The sequence below is a fragment of the Phymastichus coffea genome, unplaced genomic scaffold, assembly GCF_024137745.1.
Source record: "Phymastichus coffea isolate CEN01 unplaced genomic scaffold, Cenicafe_Pcof_1.1 PCOF00016, whole genome shotgun sequence".
In the NCBI taxonomy this organism is placed as follows: domain Eukaryota; kingdom Metazoa; phylum Arthropoda; class Insecta; order Hymenoptera; family Eulophidae; genus Phymastichus; species Phymastichus coffea.
The window spans coordinates 352,880-377,621 of record NW_026706827.1 but is presented as its reverse complement, the minus strand read 5'-3'; the positions used below and the strand labels follow the sequence as shown (position 1 = coordinate 377,621).

Here is a 24,742-nt window from a genome sequence, read left to right as displayed (position 1 = left end):
GGAAGCACTTGTTGAGGTCTGATAAATTATTCGAGCAAATGAACACCAGACGGGAAACGAGTGACGGAATCCTGGCTGAACGAGCGGATCCAGTTGAAATATTAAAATTGGCGCGACGGCCGCGCGCGTTCTTATTAAAGTGTCACGATGACCGCGGCGTGCTAGTAGTAATTGAAGCGCAAACACAAAGCTAACCACTCCTATGTGGAGCCAACAAAGAATCGCCCCTGCGAGTGTTCCGCGAGCAAGTTGTTTACCATAGACAAGAGCCCGAACAAAAGGAAGAGGAAGCGTGCCAGAACGGGCCGAGGTGCGCGAAAGCAAACACGCGAGCAGCAGAGCCGCGCGCGTAGCGACAAGACCAGAAAGAAAGCCTCGGCACGCTCGAGCAACCCCCGGGGACTGGATTCTTCTCGGAGCCACTTGCTCGCTGCTGCGGCTAGCACAAAGCTAGGCCCCGAAACCGAGTCGACGCAGCTGCGAGCATGCCCACTTCGGCCGATTTGTTCCTTCCACGCCTCGATTTCGCAGCTGACTTTTTCGGTAGTCAGAGCACCGTTAGCCTATCGACGATAAGCTGGGCGATGGCCGCGTATTCGACTTTGATTAAGCTTCGCGTTAAAAGTGCTTGCAATTGACGCAGCGTGCACATGTAAACAGACCTCTCGAATAACTGATGAGGATGTGTCATTGAAGGGTCCGCGCGTATGCGCGAGCTCGACTCGCAATAAGCAAGCAAGAGAGAGAGAGAGAGAGCAGTGGTGTCGAGTGTCCCGCGGCACAAGATTGGCATCTAACGTTAATAAGACGTCGTCGTAGGCCAAAGGGAAAGAAGTGGCGCAGCTCGCGGGAGGGTAGATCGAGTGCGGCGGACAACCGGCTGACACGACGAGCGCCGATGTGCTTTCGTCACTGATTTTTGCAACGCTGTCCCGTCGCCTGCAATCGATCCGCTCGCCTTGGCGGATTTCCGCCACTTTTACGAGCGTCGCTCCTACGGCTTTCCATTGAAATTCGCTAAGACCCTCCCGCGCGCTCCGCCCTCATATTACGACTATTATTGCGCTGAAATTTATTTTCCTTCGGTTGTGTCTCTTACGAGACGACGAGCGAAGTCGCAAGGACACTTCGGCTTGCGCGCGTTCTGCTCGTCGAATGGACATCGGGTGACAAATATTGATTTTCCGACTGCTTCGTAAGTTTATTTTTTGTGATCATGAAACTTTTCCCTGGGAGAGCGCGCTAAGCAAATGTTGAACTTTAGAATCGAGTTTCACTACAGCTGCTTTACCGTTTGATTCCGTCGTTTTCCTTTCCTTTTCTTTTTTTTTTTTTTTTTTTTTTCACGAGCGTTGACTACTGCTCCCTTTTCCGATGTCTTTCCCGAGAGTAAGTAACGTCGTATATATACAGTCCATTTGCCTTCTCGACAAACATTCCAGAGGGGGTTGACACGCCAGTCCATGCGAAAAGTTAGCAAACGAAACGGTAATGTGCGGGAGACTGCGATGTCCGTAAGATCGAAATGAATTTGCCATACTCGCCGAAACCAATTGCAAGCTGCGACGTTTCAATCGGAATTTTCGCTCGACGCGGTTCGAAAGCCAAGCAGCTTGGCGGCGTCAAAGGAAAGCTACGACGCGAGTGGGCTTGCGATAATCAGCTGAACGCGGCGCGAGCAGGCGCGAAAGCCTCTCTGCGCGACAGTCACATGTGGGGTGTCTCGCGGAGTCGTGAAATGCATAATTGACCCTGCTACTAATGCCACCTTACAACCTAAGCAGTACGTAATTAGTGCATTAGCTTGGCCGCCGCGCGCCTCCCCATGGCTACGCGGCTGTGCGAACGCGCAAGCTCCGACTTTGTAAACAGGAGTTTGCACGGACCAGCTAGCCCGGGCTCGGAATCCATCGGCCAACATTTCCAAATCAATTATTCCGCTTGAAAGGCCCAGCAGCTCGCGTCCAAGCAATGCAGATTGGCTCCGGTTTTCGTTGTAATGAGTTGCCAGCGGGAACAAAGGCAGCTTTGTACGGCGCGGAAAACGTCGACGACGCAGAAACCAAATACCGTAATAATCCGTGGCGAAAAGTCTGTATATTAGTCAGAATGCGCGAATACGCGTAGTAGGAGGCAATCCGAAGTGGTTGTTTGACAACGACTTTCCGAGGTGGTGGTGGTGGTGGTGGCGGCGGCGGCGGCGGTAGTGCTGAGCGTAGCCGGGCAGAATGGAATTGATTAGGAGGCAGATCGACCGCACAGAGCAAGTTTTGGCGGACAACGGGCGCGCCCATTGTCAGGCGCGCCGCTCTTCGCCCTCTCGCCGCTTTCTCCGCGTCGCCCTCGATCCATCATTTTCCTGTTCCGCCGCGGTGGCACGCAGCTTGCCGCGCTCTCTCGACTTTCCTCTGCCGTTCCCCTACACGAGTATGCTCTCGCGCGGCCCGACATGCGTGCGCCGATTATATACGACTTTTTTCCGGTGTACACGCAGCGCCGGCAGCGACTTGCAACGCTTTGCTGCGCGGGGCCGGGCTTGATTTATCTCGTAGCCACTTGGCTTGTCGGATGTGCTCGCTGAAATAATGCCACGCGCGGCGACGAGATCTTCCCGGACAAGTCAATCTCCCCGAAAATCAGCTCGAATCTCAGCTCGAGTCCCGGGTGTGCGCATTACCAGCGATCCTTTCAGCTTTGTTATTTTGGCGGAGAGGCAAATCGTCGTGGAATCGGTGACAATGTGCCAGGTTCACCGACCACACAGCGCTCGCGCTCTCGGACTGGCTTTTTACATGTTTACGCGCGGCTTGCATCCGAGTGTTTACCCAGGCCTCGAGATGCGGTGGCGGCAGTGTTTGCGGAGTTCGAGCTGTGCGTTGTGTCGTCGCGCGCTAATGCCAGGTTTGTCGCCTGCTCTCTGTCTCTCACTCGTCACACGCAATTATCCGCTCGACAAGTGGCATTACAAATTGGAAGCACTAATACCAAAATTAGCGAGCTCTCCCCGCGCCGCTATAACTGAGAATCCGTTTTGCGCGAAAGTGTCGAAGCGTTAAATACCACAACGCGCGACGACGTTATCGACGCGCTCGTTAAGCGCATTATAACCTCGTGTAATTTAGCTCTTGGCTGCCCGGTCCCCCCTTGCGCCTCTCGCACTGCTGCCAGCCTCTGTGCCCGTCATTCGCAGCTCCGTTCGCCCGATAACCTTCGACGACGGCGCTGCGGATCACGAGCGTGGAAGGAACAAGCCGGCATTCATCGGCCATGCGAATGCCGAGCGACGAAAGAAGGGCGACATTCCCGGAAAGGACAGCGGTTCACGGGAACGGGAAGCAAGCAGCGAGGGAAACGTTCGTTGGCCGGGCGTTGCCGGGGCGTCGTACACCGTCGCGCATTTGTCGCGATGTTCCGCTCTCGCCCTCGCCTCCAAACGACTCGTGACACATAGACGCGTGCGCGCGTTTGCGCACACGCGACGACGATAATGAGCGCGACTGCCAGCGGAGCCGCCAAGAATAGCTCTACTTGCGGCTAATCGCTTTTTCGCCGCTCCGAAGTCTGGAATTCGACGCGACGACCGCGAGAACGGAGCTCACCGTTCTTGCTATTAATAAGCACTTGTCGCGGATCGCGATTCCCCTGTTTGTTCTGTGAACCTCTCATGTCTCAGCACCTGGCCGATTTCCGTAAATTTCTCTCGACAAACCGTCGTGCAGCTAATTTATTCAACTTTCAAATGTGAATATGTTCGTTGCCCAATCGGAAATGCTAAATTTTCATTCACACTGATTACATCCTGGTTCCGGTGAGAGTAGCCGAACAGGATGATCAAGGCGATACTCGAGTGTTAAAAGGGAAACAATTATTTGATGGTTGCTTCGTTAACCTTGGCGTTTTTTGCGTAACTAGTTATCGCTCGTTAAACGTTTTCCTCCAATCAACTTTTTTCCATTGTTCCGTATTTCCATAACGCAAATACACTCAACCTCGATATATTGGTGTCTCGTAGTCGTGCTCTCTTATCGTCAGTGTATTGTTGGTATCAACGGTCGACGGAAAATGTATTTGATGCACGATTGCTTTTGGCTATGGCAGCCGCTATGCAAGCGAGTACAACTTTTTACACGTGAAAAATGTTGTTGTTTTTCTATATCAATTTTTCAAAGTTATTCTTTGGTATAACATTAGTGAAAAAAATAATTGAATAAGAAAATTCGATACTTTGAATTCTTCGCTTTATAAGTCTTTGCCAAAATCCAAAAGATAAGAAATAAACTTAGAACGAGTGCAGCACCCGAGACGTTCCAGTTACCGAATAAATGATTAGCAATGAGGCTCGAGCTCGAGGTAAAAAAGCTCGAGGCGACGATGTGCTAACTCTGAAACGTCTAAACGAAAACTAAATGATTAAATCCATTTGCACAGAGAAAAACAGCGTACTGGTCTAGGTAACATCTAATTATAAAAGCGCAAGAATAACGTTTGGCAGGGCGGTTGGCTGCAGCGGGCTGTTGGCGAGATGGATCTTGGAGCACGAGAGCGAGCCACGGGCAAGCAGCAAGTAGGCGCTCGATCGATACCAGAGCTTCCATACTTTGAAAAGATCGGGTACCAATTTATGGCTGCGCGGCCACCACTCCGATGGCTCAGCTTCCCCGTGCCCGTGCCGCGTATATGCTTCAGCTGCCGCTCGCCTTCCTAAATGCTTCACAAGGATTTCCGCCTATAAACCCTTGGGTGTGGATCGCTTCGTGCCAAAGCATCCCGCCGTAGCGCTCGTACCATTTTGCACTTTGGATCTAACACTCGACGGCGCGTACGCTAAATGTCCGCTGGACGAGCATTTCCCATTAGCGCATATACGCGTCCACGGAATTAATCAGCTGATGGATTGCGGGCGCTCGATCGATATATCCGCTGGCGCGGAGTGTCTTTGAGCCGAACAAAAGGGCCTCGCGCGCTCGCCACCGAGCCACCGAAATAGACGTTCTAGAGCGATGTCTTCTCCAGCGGAGAGCGTCGACGTCGCGCGAGCTCCTCTTGTTGTTACTATCTATACGGAGCCGCGCGACTTAAATTCGTCTCTGGCCACTTGCTCTCACTCTCGCGACAAGTTTTTATGCGCTTTCTCCGCGAACGCGCGTTGCGTTCACGGCCTTTCCCGGGGTTGGCTTTCCCGTCTTGTCGTCGTCGTCGTCGTCGTCGTCGTCGTCGTCGCGCTTTTACGGAAAATTCGCAGCGCTCGTTTGTTTCGGCGCGGCCTGTAATCCGCGCAGCCCATTATCGTTGAAATTTACCGACGAACCAAATAACGGGCTTTCCATGCGCAGACAGGGACGGCGGCTGCCGCTGATTGGATTCCCGTAAGAGCAGCGGAAATACGCGGCGGTCTGCTCCACGATACGAGGCGAGACGTAACGTCTATCAGCGCTACGCAAGCGCGCCAACGACTCGCCCATTGTTATTGAATTCGCGCGGCGCGTGTCCGATTGGCACGCGCGGAAGCTCGAAAAATATGCCGCTGGCGATGGAGTGCACGAGGGAGCGGCGATCGAGCGGCGCGGCATGCGCTCGACGATTATTATTTTTCAAATCGTTTTTTATTTCCGTCCGCGCGTCGCCTAGCCGGTAGCGTGGTGCGTCGTTAATTACGAGCTTTACGGCGGGCCTCTATTAAAATTCATTAGCCGCTTACGATAAATCATAAAATTTAACGCTCGCGCTGGCACGACGTTTTGAGTTACGGCGCGGAGCGACGCGCCGCGCCGCGAGGCTCGCCGTGGGGCTCGCCGCGAGGAGGTGAGGATGAGTTTGCGGCTGCCACGCGGGAATTAACAGTAGGCCCGGGATCTGCTTCGCCAGACAACTTGTCGCTTTGTGTGCGCGGGCTCTCGACCCTTGGCTCGCGCTCCCTTGCCGATCTGCTCTGCACGCCCGACGGTTAACCAACACTCGGCACTCGAACGTGGCGAATGGAGCGTCCTCTTGACATGTCAAACGGACGGAATGAATTGCAAAGTTGCCATTAAGCTGACCACCCTCGCTGAATGTACACTTATTCAAGGTAATTTGTAGCACAATATAGAGCTGGCCTTATCGTCAACAGCTTCCTCGCGCCGAATCCAACAATAGCCCGCCAGCAGAGGCGAGAAAGGAGTGTCGAGAGAAGTTAATATAAGGGAAATATAACCATTCCGTTGAAACTTGAAAAAGCATTAAAACTCGGGGAAAGTCGTAACGGCCGAAATGGCGTTAAATGCCGATAAACGATGCCTCGGTGGTGATAAAAGAGGGAGAGAGAGAGAGAGAGAGAGAGAGAGAGAGAGAGAGAGAGAGAGAGAGAGAGAGAGAGAGAGAGAGAGAGAGAGAGAGAGAGAGAGAGAGAGAGAGAGAAGAAGTGGAAGAAACGGCAAAGTTTGAAGGGTCGAATGGAGGAGTGGTGTGCGAGCGGGACGTTGATTATATACGCCTACATAAGTAAAGGTAGCTACAGCGGCGCCTTATAAGGCCATTATGGGAGTATATCTCCTTCGGCTCTAGGGCGGCTCGTCACCGTTCTTATAACAGTCGGAATAAAGAAGCTGGTCGTCGGAGTGTGTAATTCGATTGCAGCTGGCACCGATTACTTTAGTCCGGTCGCTTCTGCTATGCCCGACGAATTAGCCGAGTGAAATAAAAGAAAGGCGGGGACAGCCTTCTTATCGGAACCGCAGGCGCGAAGCTTCGCTCGTCCTTTCAGCTTCGATATTAAGGAAGCCCAAAGGATTCCCCAAGGATTTAATCTCGCGAGCCCCGAACGGATATAAATTCACAGAGCTGGCGGAAACCTTCCGATTGCATTTGCGCCCGTTTAACCAAGTAATTGCCCGCCGCTCTTCGCTGCTCCGCTCTTCTCGTCTCTTTGTTTCAGCTCCTTATTGTGCACACCGATCCACCGATAACATTCAAGCTTGCCGCTTCGTACTTTGACTTTTCTTTCGTTTTGCTCTTGCAAATCAACGCCGCTTCAGCCAATTGTCTTATCGCCCATTTGGCTTCTTTCACCTCTTGGTTCATATTTATGCCGCGTCGCTGCGACATTTACTCTGTTTGCAATAGCGCAAGTGGATAATAGTTGGGCCGAAATAAACAGCATTGTTTGCCCGCACGGAGGCGATCATTAACAAGTAAGTCTGTTAATTTTACCCGTGCCAATAAACGGCCCGTTACTGGTTAGAGCAATCATTCCGTTTCCGAGCTACGGTACGTAAGGGGCCAGTGTGGTTAGCATCAAGCCAGAGGAGAGAGAGAACATCTTTAACTTTTCCGATTCGTGCTCCGAATAGAAATGATGTCGACTGCGAGTAACGAGGAATTATACTGGCAGTGTCCGACATTTATTATCGTTCTAGATTATAATTACTCTCACTTAGGATGAATTCATGGCAGCGGTTAGAACAATGAGACTTTTTTCATTGAATAAATTTAGGCTTCGCGCGCTGCTGTACGATTGACGCTGCGCGAAATTTCGAAAAATCCAATTTCAATTTGTATGCATGAGTCAGCGAATCCGCAAATATACCTTGCGAGATACGCCGCCAGCCGATATTGTGCCAGTACATACAAAACGTGTCAAATTTAACGTTAGTTTTGTGTCGCTTTTGACACTTCCGTCAAGCCACGGCTATGAAAAAATTCCATTTCCTCAGAAACTTTAAATAAAGCGTCAAAATGATGTTTTTCAAATTTCTATTCGGCAGACAGCAACTTGAGACGAGCACGTGGATGGCCAGCGGAAAATCACTTTGCAAACATTCCTCTCGATATTAATATAGTAGGAAATTAATAAAAACGTCTTGTTGGCTGTTTCAGGTAAGCACCGCGGACCTGCGATCAGACCTAAGGTGTAAGTAAGAGCAAGGTTCCCGTATGTACATATTTAGGAGTTGGGGTAGACAGGAAACAAATGCCGCAAATCTCGCAGAAGCTGCGCGAGAGCATTAAATTGGTCGGGCTGCACATCCATCATTCCGGGCTGGAGGGGGCCTTTCTGCCTCCCTCTCTCTCTCTGTCTCTGTCCTTCGCACTCGGCAACTCTTAGTTGAGCTTTCTTCTCTTTTCTGTTCCGAGGCCACGGCGCGCGTCGTCTTCATCAGTTCGGGCGCAGCGCTTAATCTTTCCGACGGGTGGCTAGTCTCGAAAAGCCATCGGCGCGGGCCGCGGGCCGCGGGCCGCTCTCGTTTGCAGCTCTTTAAGCCAGGGGAGATTGATACGCTGCCGGGCTGTGCGCCACCGAGTAGACGAATAAAGCGACAAGTAATTGCTCGCTCGAGAGAAGCGAGTGCGCGACGGTGCGAGCGCTCGGCCTGCAGTCGATCGCCAGGGACGCTCTTTTGGTGCGAACTGGTTTGGCGAGCGCTCGCGGGAGATGCGTCGCAGTCGGGCGCATAAATAGCCGCCTTGCATTCGCACCTCGTATCATTGGCGCGCCGCAGCGGCCTCCTCGCTGTCCTTTTGTCTTTCTCTCGGCCAGTCGCGCACAGACGCACACGTGCGCGACTCCGGCTCGGCTCCGGCTCGGCTCCGGCTTTATCCCTCTGGCCCGTCTCGGCTCTCAACTCTATTTATCGAGCGCGCGCGCTCCGCGTGCGCAAACAGCGGCTAAGAGCAGACGGCGGCGTGCCCTCCCGAGCAAACTCGCGCTGCCGATCGCTCGCAATTTGGGCGCTCGAATTCCCTTCGCTGACTACGGGCAGTCGCGATCGGCCGCTCGCAGCTGCGGCTTGTACTTCCGACGGCAATGTCAAGGCTCCTTCGACGCGACATTCTCGGGCTCCGACGAAAAAGCTCCGAGAGAGCGGAAGGCGTCGGTGAGAAATGTCGCGTGGCATCCACTTGCTCTATTGCTAGACACGCGGGGCACAAGGCCAACTAATACGAAGCTGCTGCTGCTGCTGCTGCTGCTGCGCGAGTGTATCAGCGTGTAACGCGCTTGGCGACGAGTGCCGGATAGAAGCTATGCCGCACACGCCGAAATAGACTGCGGCTAATTGGATCATTCACCGAGCGGGCGAGGCTCTCGCGCCTCCCGCAGAACGTGACTAACGTGACTGCCGCGCGGCGCCCGTCTCTTTCTCTCTCCCTCGCGCCCATACTAACAATCGCGCTCGCTCTTCTTCTCGATGCCCAGCCCCGTCAGCCCCGGCTCGTATTGGTCGGCAGTTGCTACGCTCGTCGACGTCCGATTTGCAAGTCGGATATAGCAGCTCGTCGAAACGACAGAAATTTGAAAATATAAAGTCGGCAGCTTGTAATGAGAGCAACCCTTTTGATAGACCTCGACCCTTTGGTTGCGAGCACGGCAAATAATTTGATTTCCAACTGGGCTGGCTATGCCGCGCGAGAATTATATATTTGGTTATGAATGGCGGCGTCAATTGGATTTGTTTCGCGTGCGTTCTCTCTCATTCTCTCCCGGCGAAATGTCATTAGCACACGCGCGAAATGCGTACGTGCGTTGAATTTGATGATTAGCTAAAGCGCGTTGCACCGCGAAAGTGCCTCTTACGCGCTGCTCGCACGCTCGAATCAATATCACACGTGACACTCGCGCTCGCCTGCGTTTTCGCGAATGTCATCGCACACATGCCGCGTTTTAACCGTTTCCTTTGAATTTCACGCTAATCGCATATCGTCGGCCGTCAAAATATTTGCTTTGGCGCGCGTGCCTCCGCAACTTTCATTCACGGTCGTCTTTCGAGCATCCCTCGAGCGATCGACGCATTCGATCGGTCCTTTCGGAGCCCCTGGCCTTTGTCCATGCCAAATCGAGTCGAGGCGGCTGCCGAATAAAAAAGCGCAACAGAGCGCGGCTAATAAGCATACGCGCGTGTCCATCGTGCGACTCGGCGCGCAGATGGGCGCGAAAAAACCGGCTATCGGATTTCGAGAGCGGCTGTAAGGCGAAGCTGCAACTGCTGGCTGCGACTAGCTGCAATAATCCGCAGAGCATTAAAAGGGGGAGCGAGTGAGCTGGCCGGATCGAGGGAAGTGGGTACACAAAGAGGAACTGCGCCGTCGGGAACGCGCGCGTGTAACCGAGCGATCGTACCGACCGCGCCGCGGACGCGTCGCGGAAGAATTAGCATCGTCGGCCGTGACAAGGCGAGAGATCAGTTTGAGCGATTTCCAATAAGGCAACAGCCGGTGGCGCGGCAAGAGAAACACCTCTCGGTCCGTGCGCGGAGACAAAAAGCTGCAGCCAGCCTGCCCTCGCCTGCCCCCGAGCGAGCGCCTTTCAAGCTGTTGCCGCCTGTCGGAGCGAATCGACGATCGATAAGACCTGGACAATTTTATAGGGCCGACAACGCGTGTAGCGCGCGCTGCCCTCTGGCCAGCCTTTTGTCCGTCTGCCTCTCTCGCCTCTCTCACCTCTCCGCAGCGCCAGAGATGATAATCTCGGCCTTTGTGCTCTCCAAAACTTATTTTGCCGCTGCGGTGGATTTCATTTTCTTGCTGCCGTCCGCGCGCGACCGCTTTATTGGATCTTCGGGGCTCGCCGACGCCGCGGCTCTGTGCTGCACTGCGATTCCACGCGTCTCGCCGGCCATCCTCGGCCGCTTGCCTCCGGGCTGGCTTCTTCCTCGATCATTGCCACGTCTTGTTTTTCACCGAAATGTCGCTAGGCAATCGGAGCGCTGTTTGTCCGGCAGTTAGTCTTGTTGTTTGAGAAAACATTGAAATCGACCGGCTTTATTAGCGGCATCGGCTTGCTCGCACTGCGGAGCAGACGAGACGTTTTAACGCTTTGTTTGCTCGTCCGCAAGTAACTCGGTGCGATAATAGCGAGCCGGCGTATCTTTCTCGTGGCGAGCTCACATCGACGCTAGTTTTTGCGAGAGAACACGGAAAGCAGAAGAGACGAACGCGCTGCTGCCTCGAAAGCTTTTAAAGCGCTTCTTCGGCAACGCACTCGTGCACTGACATGGATCGAATCCACCATCTCCTTCTCCGTTTTATCTCCCACCGCAGCCGTGGCGCGCGCACTTGGACTCCTTTTTGGATCGAGTAACAACCAGAATATATTTGTCATTGTTTCTCATAAAAATATTGGCTTCGACTCGATTCGAATGGAACGATTGGAAATGCGAAGGAGCCCGAAGCCACGGAGGCTTCGGCAACTAGACATTCGCGCGCGAAAAGACAATGCCGGTTGGCATTGATTGCGACGAATGGCGCGCATATGCGACGCAACAGCGCGACGCGGCTATCTCCGAGGAGAGGAAAAGCTTACTGCGGCGCACAGTCGCGGCGGGAAATCCGAGCGAGCATTTCCGCGAGCAAAATGATTGATGGTACATCGGGGCTCGCCGCACGCGTGTAGTCGAATTATTTGCCGCGCGCGGGGCTCTTGATAAATTGCCGGCGGCGCCTACACGCGTTACATATTTCAACTTTTTCGCGCCTTTCTTCTCTCTCCCTCTGCCGTCTTAATAGGGTCGCGGCTTTCTATCATTTCCCCGCTTTCTCTCTCTCTCTCTCTCGCGCGCGCACTTTTTATCACGGCAGCCCTACTTTTGCGCGAATTATGGGCAGCGTCGCTTTTATGCCGGCGTGAGTAATGCTCACCGACTCGCTTATTGTTCGCACGTGATTCACGCTGTACGCGATCCAGATCACCTCTCCCACGCCGGAATATTTAGTTGACGGATTGTCCTAACTGGGTTCCCGAGCGAAAGGCGCTCGAAATGAAAAGCTCGTTGTTTGCCATCGGCAGCTCTCGGAGAGACTCGATCCGGGCCACGCGAGGCTCGGCCAAGACGACGCTTCCGGACGCGCCGACACTGTCAGCAGACTGCCGAGATTTGCATCGCGCGCTCTCTGCTCTCCTGCTGTGCATCTCATGCTTGTGCCGCTTGTTCGCGCCGCAGCAAGCGCCGCGCTGCTCTACTGTCTTTGCGGCTTGGCGCAAACGCCCATTTTCGCGCTCCTCGACACGCCGCCTATCCTTCGACAGTCGGCATCGCCTTGGGGTCTTGGCGGCAGCTGGCTACGATCGCCGGAGGCACGAGCCCTCTTTCGCTGCCGCTTGCTCTAGCGGATGGAGCCGAATGTGCGGCTCGACGAGGGCAAATGAATTACCGCGACCGAGCCGGCGCTGTGCAAAGGCGCCATTTTCAGGACAGTGTCCGCGCGGCGAGGTCGGAGCTCCGAGCGCGTTCGTTTGACTTTCCGTTGGCAGCCAAGCATATCGGCAGTTTGTTTGTTTTTAGCGCGTCACCGCGTCCCAGCACAAAGGAGCGCTCCGCGTTTTTTTTTCCCATTTTTACACGATTTACGCTGCCGTGGTGCGCGCTTTGGGCCAATATCGGACTCCCGCCTCGTTAGCCTGCGCTGCTCGTTCGAGGGGTAGCTGCGAATAAAACGGGCCGGCCGGCGCAGCTTTACGACTGTCGTCATTATTGCGGTCTCGCGTATTATTTAAATCCCCGGCCCTTTCTCCGCTGCCTCTGCTGCGTGTGCTTTTCTTTTTTATCGCCGACGCGCCGTAAAAAAATCACGAGAGTCCTCGGCTTGTTGCGCAACTTGTCGCTTGCGCGCGCGCACGCTACGAGGCTCCCTCGGGACGCCGAGAGGCTTCGCGAGTACTGAACACTCGAGCTTCAATTACTCGGTGCGCCTCGGCGCCGAGCAATGCAAATAACAGCGCGCTCTTTAGCTGGCAATTGATCGTTCGCTCGCGGCAGCAAGCTCTCCCTGGAAGCGTCGTCTCCTTTCTCGAGCGTCCCGGAGCGTCCCGGAGCGTCCGGTACACCTCGACGTGGCCGTGTCGGGCTTCCGCTCTGGCCGTAGACTCGCGTCAGAATGCGGACGCCGGCACTAACTCTTTCGCGACGTAATGGACAAAGTGAGGAATGGCTCGTCGCCGAGTGTGACCGAAAAATCGTCGCGCGCCTTATTAACTTTCGCTGCGACTCGTCGCCGTCGTGGCTTTGTCGCACAGCTTTCAACGCTTTTCATTGAGTGACCGCGGACCGGCGGCTCCGTGACAGCCTTATCGCGCGCGCGATTGATTCGTGCGAACGCAATTAGCGATGAAACAACAAACGTTTCATTGATAAACCGTCGCTCGTCTAATTGAAGGTTATTCGAGCGCGCGCCACTCCATTGTGCAAGCATCGTCGACGGCACTCGATGAGAAACTAATTAGGCTTAGCTGACGCGGATGTGCGTATTCGCTATTATTCCAAACGCGGTCGTTCCTGCTGGGATTCGAATTCGAAGCTGATTTGCAATTGCAGTTCTGCGAGAGAGAGAGAGAGAGAGAGAGAGAGAGCAAGAGGGAGGGGGAAACATAATCAGCGAGTGTCGTAACGAGTGCTGCTGGTGGTAATGAGAGGCAAGCAAAAGAATCGAGTTGAAGCAAAAAACTGCGGCAATTCGTTGCGACTGTCAGCAAACTCCCTCCTCTAATTCACGACGGCATTATTTAACAGGGCTTGGGAGGCGGCAACGGCCAAAATACATTATGCTGGACCGGCAGCCGCGCTGCTCTCGCTCGCACTAAATTACCAGTATACACGCCTAATATTAATATTCATCAGGACGTCGCTGTTATTTTAAGAAAATGCAAGAAAAGCGCGCTGCGAGCTGCAGCTGCAGCCCAGCGTCTCTGGGCTGTGCATAACATCATCATTTACGTTGAGATGCCGCGAATACGTTACGCGACCTGCCGTCTATCTGTATTCCCGGAAGAAAAACCCAAAACAGACGCCGCGAATAACGCATAACACAGTAAATAAAAGTTGCACCAAGTTGTGCCATTTCACGGATAATCGTATAATCATTAGTCGACACCTGAAGCCTCGTCGTGCAGAGGATGATGTCAGCTTGTTTAACGTCCATATACAACAGGCTGGTCGCCACTACTCCGACTTGGTTCATTATGCGCTGGAAAGCGGATTAGCCTTCTACGCTTTAACGTGACTGGTTTCTCTCGAGCTTGATCCACGCACACACACACGCACACACATGTGCACATATATAGATATAGATGTAGAGAGAGATCGGCATCTTTTGATATACACGACAAATGGTGTTGCCAATTCATGGTCGTCACGCGGGAGAATGTCGAATCATTTTTAAATGCGAGGGACGATCTCCTGGTTATCTTGATTGATTATCAGCACAGCGGAAAATTGGATGATCCGTGGTGAGTTTGACTTTAACGCTCGACATCCACCTTGCCGAATGACGTTAAAACAACGTCGTTATGCGTAACGCGAAAGTCGCGAGAAAATTGAAGTGGCTCGGAGGTGCGACAGGAGGTTCGGCTGCTGGACGCATGGCCATCGTCATCGTCCGTTGATAAGTCATCGGCCAAGTGCCGCGAGATGCTAGGCAAGAGCTATCGGCCGGAGGACCGTGTACTAGTACTTGTGCGACTGTCGGGGGCAGCGGACGAGGGCGGCAAAGGAGTGCAGCAGGTTATTTTCACCGCCGTTCGATAGACTGCTACGGCGGTGGTCAAAGCCCAGGCCGCGCTCGCCCGCATCGACAGACTCGCGGGCGACTCGGCCTTCGAGGCACTTCCATTATTCCGGTTTCCCTTCGTTCCTTCGTTCCTTCGTTCTTTTGTTCGGCGCGCGGCCTCCTGCCCGACCGGCCGATTCTCAAACGGATTTTCAAATTCGCAAACTTCCGTTGCAGCTATTGCGAGCTTTCTTCCCTTTGCGGCCAGCGGACGAGCTGCCGCGGCGGCTGCTCCGTCTGCCAATGGAACTCGTAATGGCGCTAATTGTAAGTGAACAACGGGCCGACTAGGCGGAGAGCGCTCTCAAATAAGACAAATGACTGGCTCGAGATAGGAGATGAGCGAAAGGATTTCGAGGAACAGAAAGATACAAAAGCTCGCTCTGTCTCGTAAAAGAGAGAAGGCGAATCGTAACTGGAACGAAGGCGGCAATAAAGCCCTGCGCGAGAGACAACGAGGCAGAGCGCCAATAAGAGGTCTACGAGAAGAAAATTGGAAAGCAGCTGAGATGACAGCCCGAGGAGGACGACCAAATTAAACAATCGGTTTAACTCTTACTGGACTCGCGATGCTCAACAACGTGCGCTTGATTTCTCTCTCTCTCTCCCTTGCAGACGTCAAACGATCGTCTTTAGTGCTCATTTGTCCAACGTACGAGCGAGAAATTTGCATGAGAAAGCGCTCGAGACTGAAATAAAGAGGGACGGGGAAAAAACGTTCCATAAACGGAGACGAGTAAGGTTGTCGGGGCAGCATACTAACGCACCGGATTGACGGAAAAAGAAAAGAGAGACGGAGAAGATGAGAGGCGCGTCGTCGTCCCTCTACGGGCAACTTATCGCGATGCGCGGAGCATCCCGGTAACATAGCCAATTGACTAGGGGGAATCGAGGACGTACGCGGCGATTGCAGGTATTACCAGCAATGAATATGGAATAAAATAAATCAGAAGCGGCTCGCACTCCGGCGAGAGGCATGCGGGGAAAAGATAAGGAAGAAGAGCGGGAGGTTTTCGAGGGATCAAGAGTGCTGCTGCTGCTGCTGCTGCTGCTGCTGCTGCTGCTGCTGCTGCTGCTGCTGCCGCTGCCGCTGGCTTCGAGTCTCTCCCCTGTCGCGGGAGCTACGTGATCGGAAAGCCAGGCCACATACGCCGCGTACTAATGCACGTGGCAGCGCCAGCGTCTTCGTATTCCTCCGGTACGGCAGCGCCATTCGACTGCAGCCACCGAGACGGATGCAGCTCCTCCTTCTTCCCCCGGCTCTATCTATATTCCTCGGCAGCTCGCTTCCACTTGCTTTTTCCGCGGAGAGACGATGCACGCGCGACATTTATTGTCCCTTCGTTCGGCTTCTTAGCTGTCGTTTCCGCGCTCGGCCGACTTCTCGCACGTGCCCCGCGACGCTCGTTGCCCGCGCCGATAAGCCGCTCGGCCGAAACCAATCGCCGCTCGCGGATTCACTGCCGGCGGACGATCGATGATTCTCGACGAGGCTCGCGACGCGCAAGAAACGCCCGACGCGCGCGACCAATTCAACTTGTAATTAACATTCCTGCGAACGGCGCCCGAGGAACAGCCACCGCGCATTCGCCCGTTATTGCAGGATTTTCGCAGGGGCGTGCGCGCATCCGCGGGCACGAGAGCCCGAGCAGAAGAATACGGCCGCTGCGCTTCCGTCCCCTCCGCGCATCGGAATGCGCGAGCATCTGTGCGAGCACGCGAGGAGAGAGCGACAAGTGCATTGCGCGCGAGGGCTCAGCCCGTCGCCGCACGGGTATAAATCTCGCGGAAAAATGCAATATCCGAGCGGGACGCGCGTCCTTGAAGGGCCCAGACGACACTCGCCTACGTAATTCCGTTACACTCGACTGACATCGGCTCGCCGGGGATTAGCCGCAACGGCTCCATGTCGGGGCACGTTAAAAATCTCCCTCCCCGAAAGGACCCGCAGGGCTGGCAAGCCCGCCGCCTCGGAGCCGGCTACATCGGGCTGCGAGACGTTTCGGAGCCGTGCGTGGACCGCCCGTGGCTCTCGCGGGCTTCTTTATTACGTCCGCGAGAGCAGTCGGCATTCGCTCCTCGGATTATGAAGTGCGTGCGCGCGCGCGCGTTTGTTTGTTTGGCAGTGCGCGAGCGCGGGTTAATCCGCTTTGCCGTCGCTGGCGCTAGTCGGCGAAAAATTCGTTTTTAGCCCTCGTATATATACAGAAAACCAATTGCTTTGACGTTTCGCGTTTTGGCGTGGGACCGCTCTTTCCCCCTTTTCCCCCTTTTCCCCCTTTTCCCCCTTTCTCTCTTTTTGGCTTCGAGCGATGTCGGATCTGTTACATTCGACGGATTTCCATTAGTTTGTTTTTTTTCCGCTGCTTTTTCTTTCTTTGATTCCCTGGACCCTGTTTTCTGTCTATGGCTTTTCGGTGTGATGGCTTTGTTTATTGAGATTGGCACAGCTAAAGTACTCGTCGAGCTCGCTGCTTTTCAAAGAATGTTGTTTAAACAATACCGAAGGCATTTTCCGATGCATTCATCGATTAACCGATGTATTTGTATTTCTTCGTCAGCTTTATATTTTTGTCGAGGCTTTCAATAATCCTATTACTTTCGGCTTATAGCCTGGTCATCAATTGGATTTCCGTCGAGCTAAATATCGCTCGAAGACAAAGGTAAATTTAACGAGCGCTGCCGACGCAGCGCGCGCTTTCTCCTCGATTATCGACGCGCTGCGCGACAGATTTGACGGCCAGGCGGAAACAAGCTCAGACGTGGGGTGCCGAAGCTCCGATTAGCCTTTGTGCGAATCGCACCTTGCATTTGTTAAATATATACACTGCTGATATCGCAAAGCAGCTCGGTCTCTCTGGCCCTGCGTGCCGGCTGCTCGTTCTCGTTCTCTTTGTTTCGCCGGCGAGGGCGCGCGCGGCTCTCGTTATTCGATTTCCTCGTTTACTTAATGAGAAGCTGAATCCCCCTCCGGGCGGCCGAGGCCCGCTTTTTTTTCGAGCTCTCTAACGATTCCGCGGAAAATCAATCCCGAGCTTTACGCGGAACATTAAAAAGCGTCCCGGCCAAAGCCGAGGCCAATCCGAAGGCTCGAGGTGAAACGAAGATGTTGGATCGAGAGATCACTCGCGGGATGCTGCGTTACGCGAGGAGGCAGTGCGATGAACCACGCAAAGTGGCCTTTCCGAGCTCGTGCGCGTGCCATTAAGCGCTTAAGCGCAACGCTTCGCAGTTCGCGAGAGTGCACGGTAATCGATTAGCCTCGTTCCTGCTTAATCGACGCGCGGCGGCCCGACAGAGGCTCCGCCGACTCTAAGCTGCAACGGTGAAAATCAGATCGCTCGCGAGCGGGAGCGATAGACCGAAAAGCTGCAAATGGCAGGTGGCAAATGGCACTGGTGCACGGCAGGCCGAGCAAGGGGGCGTTTCGGTCCAACGTACGTATATCCGTGGAATAGACTATCCTCGGCTGCAATTACGCCTGCAAGCCATCCCGTTGATACGGCTCGCGCGAGCCTTCCAGACTCGATCGTCCATTTCGAGAAAGAGACGCGGCCCACGTCCGTTGCACGCCACGAACGGCCAAGCTCCTTCCGTTTGACTCCGCCGTAAATTGAGAAGGACGAGTGGCGCAGTTGGCTCGTTCAACTGAAAAGCCGACGGGCCTACGAGTTAATCAAAGGCGCACAACGCCTCTGTCGGATTCGCGAATTCGCCCGCGCAAGGCCGATCGATCGCAGCGCCGCGTGCTCGTTGACGAGCGGCGAAAAACGGCAAGAAACGGCGCCGAGCTTTACCGGGCTGCGCCGTGCGCCGTGCAGCGCGCAGTACCACGAGCATTAATAAAGCGCGCTGGCGCATTACGCGCGCCTCGAGAGCAATAAAGCCGCATTAGCCGAAAGTCCGGCGTGCGCTCGAGTCGCGAGGGTGCTGTTTCGTTTGCTAACTCGTGCCTTGTCGGGCGCCGTCGGCGTCGCCGTTGCAGCTGATCGACGTTTCACGAGCGGCAATAACCCACCGAAGGCTCGCCTCGGGCCGACGTGCAGACCGAAAAATAACGAAGCCGAAGGCCGGGCATCCATTAACGTCGACGAGCGCGCACATCTGTACGCGCTGCCGGGCGGCTCGCAGGGGTGGCTAGCTGCAACGGGTTTTGCGGATTAGCCTCGATAAGAGGGCCGAAAGCATCGGCCGAGCGAGCGAGCGAGCAGAATGAGACACTTATTTATCCCGCGCGACGGAGTGGCTGCTCGCCCGGCCATAACTTCTGCCGCAATCGCAGCCGTCAATCTCGGTTTCACTGAGTGCGCTCGTTTCCGCGATCGCCAAGCGCGGCCGCGGCCTTGCATTGCCCACGCTCCCTCGGCTCCTTGCTGCTTTTCATACGCGCTTGCGATAATTTCCGTCCGGGACGTCCTAATCTGTCTTCGCCGCTGACGTATTCTAGACTGGCAAGGCCGCCAGGCGAAAAATCTCCGAGGGTATTGCGAGTATGTCGCGAGTACGTCGCGAGAGGCGGCGCGCCGCTCGGATAGGCATCGTTCGGCTTCGCTAATGCTGTCATTTGCGAGCCGTCGAAACGGCCTGTTTCTCGACCGCTGAAAACCAGGCCGCGCCTTGATAAAGCCCAGCGAGACCGCGAGAGTTTGGCCGCTTAAGTGCACAAACTCGTAAAAGGGAAGCCGAGGAAAAAGGCCTCGCGCGCGCGTTTAATCGCGCTCTCAACGACCCTCCCCATATTTATCGAAAGCCTCGGCCTGTAGCGCCGCGCAAAACCGGGGTAAGAGCTCTCCGTGACCGGGCGACGCAGCCGAAATTACGGCGACGACCACCCGGCGAGTGTGTATACGCGCGAACCGAGCACCAGACAGGCAGCGCTAATGCTCAGGCGCGCTGCGTGAAATCGACCCGAGACCCACGCCGACTGCCGGCTTTTCGACAATTACAGCCTTTTGTGGCGTCGCTCCGCGCTCAACTCGCCTCATCACACCGAATCCACTTGGCATCTCGGCTGCAGCAATCCTTATCGAGCCTCGGTCGCCCTGTCGGACCAATTTCACGCTTTAGCTCGCGGACCGCCAAGATTTATGCGATCGATTTGTCTCGCGAGTGAAAAGTATCTTTGACAAGCAAACTAATTAATTTTTCGTGGCAAACCTTTTCCGCGATGAATGTCAGTGTTTTAAAAAAATAACCGTGACAATGAAACAGCTAAAGCCAGACTGTGAAAAATTGTACGAAACACCTGATACTTTGCAAGCGAAGCTAAAGAACAGTTAATTGACATAAAACAGAAGAGCGACACGAGCGCAGTCTTGCGTACTCCGAGAGCAGATCCACAGCGATGAAGATTTTCAAAGATAAAGGCACTTACTTGGATTTTACTGCGCAGCTCTTTCTTTTTTTTTTTAATTTTCTTTATAAGCGCAATCAAGTCCGGGGCGAGAGTAACACTTGACGATGATTCGCCGAAAATACACTTTTCGGTAGTGCGCACGTAGGTCGTATATTCTTTGCCAACTTTTACGAGCGATATTTCGTCACGTTTTATGTGGCCAAAGGATCTCTTGGAAAAAAATGACTTTATGCGGGCCGCTCGTCGACAGACTTTACAGCTGCGAGGCATTCCGCCGTTAAACCTTGTATTTCGCTCGGAAAATTGAAAATTTGCGAATGAAGGCCGCCGAGAGCCGAGGAGAGTCGAGGAAAGGGTTGAATCGAGATAGCGTCGAACGTGGAAAACGAAAGCGCGACTATAGGACAAAGGAAGCTCGCGCAAAAAAAACCCGGGAATTGGGGCCGCGGCATGTTCGCGGCCGACACACCACAGCCGCTGAGCACGTATGAATTCAGACCAGTGTAGGCGCGTGCCTGTAGACTACGGAGGAGCCAGTCGTCGGATAACATGGCTGCACGAGGTGGCGGCCGATAAGGGCGGCGGAGAAACGTCGGATCGCCGGCAGAGCACGTAGGCAATTACCGCAAGTGGATGATTCGCACCCGCTAGCGAGCTGCGCATACTCCGGGAAGAGAGAGAGAGAGAGAGAGAGAGAGAGAGAGAGAGAGAGAGAGAGAGTGATGTCGCAACTGAAGCGGCTCCTGGGATGTATCTCTTAGTGCCAGCTCTGCTTCTCGCTGGCGTCTTGTATCGATTACAAGACGTTTGGCCAAACGAAGGCGTGGCCCACTTTGCTGTCGAGTCGAGCACGCGCGGGACAATTAAAAATCAGAGCCGCGTAAATAAAGCCCTGAGCCTGGAACTGCACTGGAGAGCTGTAGGCTCGAGAGCTCGCTGCAGTTCTTGTGCGTCTAGCACTCGCTCGCCCTCTCTCTCTCTTTCTCTCTCTCTTGAGATATACGTCCTGCGTATACGACATATAAATTGCGGTGCACGCGACACGGGGGGAGCTATCGCGTCGCGCTAGAAGAAGAAGAAGAAGCAACGCCAGCAACAGCAGCAGCAGCAGCAGCAGCTCCCGAGTGCTTTTAATAAGGTTGCGCTCGGTGGCGGCGGCGGCGGCGGCGGCGGCGGCAGCACTCGAGTGCACTCTCGCGAGACTCACTCTCCGCGCCGGTATATGCTCTCGCGTAGGCTGAATCAATTACGCGCCCAGCCACGCTTATTGCCCCTCGCGCTACACGGCTCCACTCAGCCGTTCCTTTTTGCGCGCCTTTAATTGATATCGCATTGTCCGAGTTTTTCCCCGGATTTTCCTGCTGGCCGTCGATGTCGCGTGCAGAAGCGCGGCAAGCGCCGGCTGTAATTGAACGAGCGAGCTTGGATTGGCGAGATCGGAGAAAATCAAAGTAGCCGGTGAGCCGCAGCGCTGGATTATACGCCGTGTAGCCAGGGAAAAAGAGAGTATTAAACTGCGCTATTATTATCTCGACAGGGTAGTTGGGCGTGTGCGAGCGATCGCGAATAGGGCATCGATTGCATAATGGGCAAAGAAGCGAGCGGCGGGCGAATCGGCGAGCCAATAAAAAATGCAGGAGACGCAAATGGAGCCAGGGCAGGGTTGGACTCGTCCCCCGGTATACATAATGGCAGCAGCTACGCCGCTGGGGGAGGCCTGTTTGCCAAGCGCTCGCGGTGTTTATCAAGCCCGGCAAGCTTCTCTGCCCGCTGTATTTGCTTAATCGCCCGTGTGATCGATGCCGACAGTGCCAAGACGACTCTCCTCGCCGAAAATACAAGGCTTCGACTTTCTCGCGTTCGCGCGAATTCGCCTGCTACGACGTCGCGCTCGCGTCATTAGCACTGCGCCATCGGTTGACATCGTTAATGGGCGTGATGGCCGTTCGAGCGCAGGCAGCAGCGAATCGGCTTGCAGCTGCACCGCAAACTATCGAGTAAAAGAGCTCGGAAATGGCATCAATTATGCAGGCTGCCGCAAAGCTCCACAATGCGCCTTTTATCCGGCGATCTCTTTGCGCTTGATCGCGCGAAATTGGCATCTCGCACGGCGTGAGTAGGCAAAGCGCTCATAGCTCTCTCTCTCCCTCGCTCGCCCGCTCGTTGTACAGTTATAAGCGATAAACGTTCGCTCTGCTCGCGCGCTTTTCACTCGCGCCGCGCGTCCGACTCGACGGCGCGGTATCGGCCAATATCGGTCTACAATTGCCGATGGAAAAGGGCTGCTCTCTTGGCTGCGGACTCCATTTCTTTCTTCCAGCTACCCTTTCCACGCGACTGCGCACACACTCGAGTAGAAATAATCATGATGCCGGCACACCTGGCGTCCAATTTTGTTGTAGACGCTCGTCAAAAGGTCACACTTCGAGAACAGTCCAGTGGCGCAATGAAAATGATACGTTCGGCGGTATTAATTGCCCGACTAGACCACGCAGCAAACTGGAAATCAGGACAATTTCGCTTGACAAATAGATGCTTTGATCATTAATCTTGGCGGCCAATTAATTAGCACGTCGGACTCGCATAAAGCGCCAGCTCGCTCATGACATTCTTACCCCTCCCAGTCGGTTCATATTGGTCGCGCGATTTTCACCACTCTCTCTCTCTCTCTCTCTGACAATGCACTCGATTTATGATCCACTTGGCATCCGCTCGTCCGCTTTATTAGTTGATCGCGCGCGCTCGCTCTGGCTCTCTGACTCTCACTCGACGAGATTATTACAGGCTCCTGGCACTTGGCGGTTAAAAGAGGAAACTCAAGAGCTATTTCTGCCAATGGGACGTACCCCAGCATCATTTATGCAGTCTCGCATTTTCAAACGATTCCATCCTTCGTCTGAATTTTAATTGTTTAGCAAGAGTAGGAATCAAAAATAAATTATCCGTCAGAAATTACTATGAAGAAGACAAAATACCTGCAACGAAGCTAAAAAGCATTCGAATATTCGAGCAATAAAAGAGTGCAGTGGCGAGAATAAGAAGAAGAAGAAGAAGAAGAAGAAGACGAAGAAGAGAGAAAAGAATGGCGTGCTCGGAGAGAAGAAGATTAACGAAGGAAAAGAGCAGCGCGGCAAGATGCTTCGAGTCTTACCAGCTCCAAGCTTTATTAATGCCTTGTAAGTTGTTTCCAGGATCGAGCAGGAAAAAAGTAAGATAAAAAGGAAGAAGCTGCAAGCTCGAGGAAAGACAAGAGCTCGGTGATTGGTCAGAGTCTCTGCATAAAAAAAAAACACGACGCCCGGCTTGAGTACTGTTGTTATAGCTCAAGGATAGAGACGACGAGGATGGGTGAATCAATAATTTCGACGATAAATTGCTTGTTAAATCGAACTCTATCTTCGAATATTTGGCCAATACAAAAATGGACTCCGAGTCGATAAATAAATTTGCGAAAAGTATAGGTAAAAAGGAAGTCCAACGAAATTTCGTCCGATAAATACGAGTCGCCAAAATGTAGAGTTTTATAGGTCGGATAATTTAAAAGAAGCAATATCCCGGTCGAATGTGATTTGCGCGCAGCCAGTCTTATTTGCCGAGAGCGAGCGGGAAAAAAATGAAAACAGAGCGCGGTGAGGAGGGGGGCTTAACCCTGGCATTGTCCCAGCGGCCGCATTAGCATATCCAATATATTAGTTCCGGCAAATTACGTTTCGTATAACACGGCCGGGTGTAGAGAAAAAGAGTGGGAGGGCAGAGTCGAAATTTTTCAGAGCCAGAGTCCAAGAGCGGGAGAGCGCTTTGGCTTTACGAGAGAATACTGCGTTCCTTTAGGCGCGTAATTTACATGCCGCGAATGGAGCCGACCAGGGCGTCTTATTGCGCTCTACTTCAATCCTCGGAACTCATTTTTACTTTTATTGCCGCGCCTTTATTATGCCCTTCTCGTTCGTTCGAAGGCGAGAGACAATTTAGTTGTCGAAAAGAAGTCGTGGATGAACTGCTGCAGTCTGTTATTCTCAGTAGGACAGTGCTCGCTCTTTTTCTGGCGGCATCTTCATCGGGTATTCAAGCGACACAACGGCGCTAGTTCGCGCATTACAAGTAAAGAGCTGTCGAGAGCTTTGATTTTGATCCCTCAAGCGTACACTTTGGGTAAGCCCTAGCAAGGAAAAAGAAGAGGTTGGCTCTCTTTGTATAGAGCTCGCTCTCGCGGAATGTACTTGCAAAAATTGCCGAGTGCAAGCGAGCTGCTATACAACTGGGTCACGCAGAGAGACTTTTCGAGCTTGTAGCCCCGTAAATCAACCATGAAAATCGAGCTTTTTTTCAGCTTCTCTCTCTCTCTCTCTCTCTCTCTCTCTCTTTCTCGGTCGCGCTGACGATACCTTCATCCACCATCCGGATAACGCGGAGCAGTCTCGATGAGTTTTCTGATTCGCCAGCTCTCCAACGTATGCGCATAAGTTGACCGAGTAGCGGAGCGCCAGCTGCTGCCATGGCGACATCCCTGCGCTGCTCCATCCGCACTGTTGTTTCCAAGCGATTCGAGACGCAATACTGATATGCACTTGGCGTCGGCCGCATTTCGGGTTGGATCCATGATATCCACTGCCAAACTGTTCCCGGATCGCGAATCGCAGCTACACTCCGCTGCGGGACAACCGAAGCGACGAGGTCGTCGACGTAACTGATACCCGGGGAGCCGAGCTGCCATGGGCATCGCGCGCACGCGTCGTCCACGGTAGCAAGTCAGCTCGGCCGTGAAATTCACGGCTCGATCGCGCCGCAACGGATGCCGGCCGCGCACGGCGTTGCAAGTAGGCTGCCGTGCGCTGACAGCAAAAGTAACGAGGTGCGAACGTCGACGTGCTT

The 24,742-nt window shown here is 53.8% G+C and overlaps 1 protein-coding gene across 4 annotated transcripts in view; it reads left to right on the top strand.

Moving 5' to 3' along the window:
* LOC131675177 (collagen alpha chain CG42342) overlaps window positions 1-24,742 on the top strand; it is a 145,646-nt gene that overhangs the window by 58,017 nt on the left and 62,887 nt on the right. The gene's annotated exons all lie outside the window — the stretch shown is intronic.